The following is a 6,804-nucleotide window of genomic DNA, read 5'->3' on the forward strand; positions in this document are numbered from 1 at the left end:
AGAAGAAGCTTCTGGGGAGAATGAGTCAGGAGACTCAGGCTCCAGCTGCTGTTGGCTAATTCTGTCCTAGGAGACTGACTCCAGGAAAACAACCTGTGAGGTATCAAAGGCATAGAAGATAAAATTGTCATAGTACACAAATGTTCTGGAAAGTTCAAATGCCACCTCTGCCTCTGAAAAACATCACGAAAAAATTTCTTAATCTAGCCTTCCATCATTCCATTTGATTGCTGCCGTCCTTCTCAAATAGGAAAAATACAGACATGTAGCATCGCCCATAACATGGGTCTTGGAATGGAATGAAGAGAGATGGGTTTTCCTTGCCTGTTCCATGTGAGTCCCATCTCTAACCTGATGGTAAGCCTTTGTGTCCTAGGTAATCAAAGCTCCCACAAAGATGAAGTTTCTGCAAAAAGTCCAGCCTGCTAGTTTGAGGGTTTGAAGGCTTCCTTCATTCTTGCTCACATGCAAGCCCCTGAATTTACCGTGTTTCCTAGCAAGATTCAGAGGTGGTTGACTAGAAGAGATTACCTAAGGAGATTTTGGAGGCAGAAAATGGAAATAGATCTTTGTTTTTAAAAGCCAGCTCGAGTTATCTGACCACTTCAGCAAAGGGCAGGCATTCTGGCTCTGAGAAGAATGCACAGATCACAGGAAAACATCGCTTGGATGGGAGTCAGAGCAAGCCCCTGATGATGGGCCATGATAAGATCATGTCACGTCGCCTCTGCTTCATAAACAAAAGGCTCTTCCACAAAATCCAGTGTCAGCAAAAGGTTCACTTACTCTTGCTTTACTGAGCATGAAATGGGATTGAAAGATGGTATTAAATGGATTATTAAACTGAAGAAATGATGTCTTGTGATCTCTCCCACCAAAGCCTCCACTTGAGACCTGCATTGTCTCTGGGCAAAGCTCTTCCAAAGTCTCAGGTCATTTACATGGAACCTGAGCCTTTTAGATGCTGAACTGAGACATCTACTCCTCATTTTCATGTCAGAATGGGGGTCCCTTGGGGGAGATTAGTTTGCTCCTCAGCTATTTTATTCACATGTTAACATGGAAGAAAATAATGTTCATGACAGTTCATAAATTTCAAACACAGAAAACTTTTGATTTTCTCTTCCTATACTAAGGAAGAAAAAGGAATTTACTTAAAAATGCATTAGCTGGAGCAGGTGAGATGACTAAGCAGGTAAAGACATTGCTGCCAAGCCTGATGACCTGAGTTTAAGTAGGGACTTTTGTTATAGAGGAGAGAAAAGACTCCCACAATTTTTTCCCTGATCTCTCTCTCTCTCTCTCTCTCTCTCTCTCTCTCTCTCTCTCTCTCACACACACACACACACACACACACACACACACACACACTACATACATATATACATATATATATATACATACAATAACATGTATAATGTATTATTATATATAATTCCTAACTATCTTCACCAATTATTTTTAATGCCTAGAGTCTCCTGGCTAGAATCAAAGGAGTCCCTTTATAACTTGAGTTGGCTCACATTACTAAAAATGAGTTATACAGGGGTTAGGGATTTAGCTCAGTGGTAGAGCACTTTTCTAGCAAGCACAAGGGCCTGGGTTCTATCCTCAGCTCCAAAAAAAAGAGTTATACAGTAAAGTCTTGCTCATTAAAAACACAGAGGACTAGGGACTGGGGAGATAGCTCAATGATTAAGAACACCAGTGGCTGCTCTTCAGAGGACCAAACTTCAATTCCCAGCACCCAGATACGGTGGCTCACACCATCTGTAACTCCAGTTCCAAGGGATCCTATGCCCTCTTCTGGCTTCCACAGGTTCACACATGGTGCACAATCATACATGCAGGCAAAACACCCATACACATAAAATAAGTCTTTCTTATCAGTCCATAGAGCTAAAAGAGATTTCTTTCCAATTCTTATAAAATTAAAATTCACATGTATCTAAAATGTAAGCCCACAAACCAAGTTCAGGAACAAACCCATAGCCTGCTATTTCTGAAAGTTATGATTATTTTAATATGTTGATTCAACTAAATAAGGATCAGTTCCAAAAAGGGTTCTATGGGTCTTAAAGGAACCCATAGAAAAAAATGGAAAAAAAAAAAATGCTGTCTGGTTTTTCTTTTGGCGATATTGAAATGGTAAACTATACAATTGGAATTGACACTCTCTCTGAAAAGAACTGAAAGTAATAGGCCTTTTTAGAAGCTGTAAATGCTTATATAGGATGGAAAGAATGTTAAAAATTTACGAAGTCTGAAAATGACTAGCAGTAGGAGCCAGAAATGTAAACTGATTACTGAAACCAATGTTTAACTTCAGGGCATTTGTTCAAGTTAATCTTGAGCTGTATGGTCTTAAGGTAAAACCAGAGTGAGAGGTGACAGGACTCTTTCCCTGGGTGGTATGCCCAATACAAATTCCTTTCTGGGCAAAATGTAAAGAGAAACTAGAAATAACCCAGCTGTTCAATGCACATCTGGATCTTAGGCGAGGCAAAGAAAATTGACTGACAGCAAGAAAATTGACCCCAAGAAGATAATGTTTCCTCTCAAAGTCAGGGCCAATGTCAGCCACAGATAGGTCTACACACCAAGTCTACACCCTCCAGTAACCACAATACAGCTTTTAGAACAAAAGGCACTTTTAGATATTTAAAAGCTCACTACAGAATAGTAAAGGACCCAGTTGGCGGACCTCTATTCACACACGGTAGATCAAACAGAAAGAAATTCAGCTGTAGACTTGAACACGATATTTGATCTGATTAACTGCAATAGAATATTTTTTCTCAAGAATTTATGAATATGTATTTTTTTAACACTCAACAGCGTTGTAAAGCTTTGGCCACACACTGAGTTATAATGCAGAACTGGAAGAGAAAGGTCATGGGATATAGACCATAAAGGCCACATTCTCTGACCACATTGCTGCATCAAAAAGTAAAAGAGAACACACACACACACACACACACACACACACACACACACACAAACACACACACACACACACACATGCACACATAAACATACACATACACACTCATTCACACACATACATGCTCACACAAAAACACACACTCACAATGACACATACACTCCACTGTGTTTCAAAAGTCATTACTTTGCCGGGCGGTGGTGGCACATGCCTTTAATCCCAGCACTCGGGAGGCAGAGCCAGGCAGATCTCAGTGAGTTCAAGGCCAACCTGATCTACAGAGTGAGTTCCAGGAAAGGCACAAAGCTACACAGAGAAACCCTGTCTCAGAAAAATAAATAAATAATCATTACTTCATTATATCTCATAGAGCTAAGAATAAATATCAAAATATATAAACCTAGAGATAAATATGACCCTCAGAACAAAACATAAACTCTTGCTCTTTGTCAGTACACATGAGGTACACTAGCATAGCTCTGAGAGGGAAAACACAACTGAAATTTTAACACTGAAAACAAAGTCCAAAAATAAAGCCACTTAACCTGTAAAAGAATGAACAACAGAGCCAGGCGGTGGTGGCGCATGCCTTTAATCCAGCACTCAGGAGGCAGAGCCAGGTGAATCTCTGTGAGTTCCAGGCCAGCCTGGTCTACAGAGAGAGATCCAGGACAGGTACCAAAACTACATATAGAAACTTTGTCTCAAAAACAAACAAAAAATGAACAACAGAATTAGCCTAAGACATAATAAAGATTATTAAGAGAATCAAATATTGAATCTTTGAAAAATTAATAACAGTAATATTTTGATTTTATAAGACAGAAGGGAAACACATGTAATGTTGAAAATTTAAGGGAAATGCTATAAAACTATGAAGTAACTTGAAACTAATAAATGAGAGTGTTAGGAATTTTGTCCCAAATACTTTAGAAAAGTCAAGCAAAGTAAACAGTAAAACCATCCTTCCCCAAATAGCCCACCATGTCTGATCCAGGGAGGCTGGAGACATGAGCATTTCTATGATTGGGAAAGAGAGTTAGTTAGCAATCAAAGTCTCCAAGAAAGAAAACTCATCCTAAGACGTTTCAAGAGGTTATCCTCCAGGACAGTCTGAAAATTATGTCAGCCATCCGTTAACCATCACAAACAGTAGTATAAAGAAGAAATGAGCAGGGATGGGGAGATCATGCTGGAAAGCATACGGTCTTCATTTCAGTTTGCACTTCTGGGTTTGGGGAACCTTGATTAAGTGTAAAGCAGAATCACAGTTGGCTGAGAGACCTGTGACAGAAATGGGGCATCCTCTCTTTAAAAGATTGATAAAACCACTTTGTGGGAAATTCCTCTTTTTTTCTTTAATTAATGAAGAATCATGTTCTGGATATCTTACTGGACTACCAGCTCCAGCATCTTTCAAACTCATTAGTTACAGTGAGGGTTGAGTTTCCTAAAGTTCAGTTTCCTGAATTTTGATTAATTACTTTGTGAAGTACAATCACCAATGTAACTGGTAAAGGACTTCTGAAAAGGGAGTTCTGTCTTAAAAGGCAGAGTTACTTTTTCCATTTAAAATAACTTTCACCCTTCATGTGTGATATAAATTTTATGTTTCTGGAAATATATATGGTGTTTCTATAGGAAGTATGTGACATGATGCTTAGCTTCCTAAAAGTATTAAACCGCGAAGCTGAATGAAGTCACCAGAGGGCTGGATGAAGTTGGAGCAGATAAAGGGTCAAGGACGTAAATTTGAAGTGAACCCAGTAAACATAGGCTGTATCCTCCATCCACTTGTAGGAGTTGACTACGTGAAGAACTGGAGGTAAAGGGGCTTGTGGGTTATGGGGCTGATAAACAGAAGTGACAGATGGTGAGGACATTGACATTCCCTGCGTGTGAACTGTTGTAAGGATTATACATTTTAGCTTAGCTGAACAGGGCAGGAAGGGGAGTGGACATGAGGACCAGTAAGGTCAAGATGAAATGAAGAAGAGGGAAGAGAGAAGAGGGGTGAATTACAGCAGCTGATGGAGATGATGGTCTAGAGAGGAATCCTAAAGGATGGACCAAAATCCACAAAGCAGTGGTGATAGTTGTCGATAGTGAAAGCCATGTGGCACTGTTGGTAGTAAGTCTAAGGATGGTGGCCATGGGGACAAATGGTTGACACAGGAGAAGAAAGGCAAGTAAGTCAAAAAACTGAACAACCAAGAATTTTCCACATAAATATAAAAATTAAATGATTATAATGGAAATAATTTTATAAATTATTAAATCGAAACTTTTTAAGCATTATTAAATGGCCTTGGTATATAAGAATAAAAAGTTGTTATAAATCATAAAAAGACATTTTTATATTTTTATTAGTTTTTGAGAGTTTCATACCATGTATTTTGATCATATTTGCCCCACACATTCTACACCTTAACTCCTCCCAAATCCACCCCCATCTGTTATCCCCCCCAATTTCATGACCTCTTTTACTTTTTAATTTAATAAACCATCAGCTCTTGCTTGTGTTATCCATGTACTGGGTATGGTACTACCCACTGAAGTATGGTCTACCTGCCAGAAGCCAAATCCTTCAAGAAAACCAGCTGTCCCTGCCCAGGAAGCCATTGACCATCTAGACCAGTGCTTCTCAACCTTCCTAATGCTGCAACCCTGTAAGACCATTCCTCGTGGTGCAGTGACCCCCAATCATAAAATTACTTTTGTTGCTACTTCATAACTATAATGTTGCTACTGTTATAAACCATAAAGTAAATATCTAATATTTCCAGTGGTCTTAGACAACCCCTGCGAAAGGGTTATTTGACCCACATGACCCACAGGTTGAAAACCACTGGTCTGTAGCTCCTCAGTTGGAGACAGGGGCTCCTAAACCGCTTACAACTTCATACTAAAATGTTGACTTTTCTTGATCTTGTGTAGGCAATCACAGCTGCTGTGTGCTCACGAGTGCACCTGCCACATCCAGAAGTTATTTGACTCAGTCCCCCCCAACCTCTGGCTCTTACACTCTTTCCATGCTCTGTTCCATGATGGTCCCTGAGCCTTTGGAGGGTTTGTACCTCACTGCTGACTCAAATGAGAGGAATGTTCCATATAGCAGAGATGAAGATTAGGGTAGGGTTAACTGATGGAATTTGTAATTAGGTAGAGATGGGAACAATTTTTGTCATGTTAGGAATAACAAACATGCCTCGAATCAGTTCTGGTATTCAAAACTGAACCAAGTGAGAGGAATATGGCCACTATTTGACAGGGAGAGAGGACACCAGTGAAAACAGTCTTTTTAGGGAAAACAGAGTTTCAAATGGGACAAGGTGTAAAGGGGGTATTCAGAAAAGAAGCAGAAGCTGTGAGGACATGGCATGGCTGTGACTTCCAGAAGGCATGGTGTAGGGTTTCCCACAGCCTTTTGAGATCCAGCATGCAGGAAGCCAGGGCCGACTTTGGTATCTAGCATAATCAGAGGATGACATCAGTCCTGGAGCCCCTGACTAGGAAGGATATCAAGCAGATCATCGCATCATCTGGTTAGAGGTGAGAGAGTTGCAGGAGTTCCCTCCCTGCTAATGGAGGCTGTGGAATTCTGGAGATCTCTGGCTCCGTGTTAGTGGCGCTGAGTTGGAATTGCATGGCCTTTCACCTTCCAGGAATACCTGTGAGGTCACGTACCACTGTGGTGTGGGTTTTCTTTTTTAACTTTCCTTTTCCTTTTTAACTTTCCAACCAGATTTAATATGAGCAGAATTCTGTCCATTTCTTTCTTTCCAAACCCACGTGTTGATGCTCTAATTCCCAGTGCTTCAGTTCAGTGATAATTTGTTCACAAAGCCAATCTAGTTCAA

This window comes from Onychomys torridus, chromosome 19, assembly GCF_903995425.1.
Source record: "Onychomys torridus chromosome 19, mOncTor1.1, whole genome shotgun sequence".
NCBI lineage: Eukaryota > Metazoa > Chordata > Mammalia > Rodentia > Cricetidae > Onychomys > Onychomys torridus.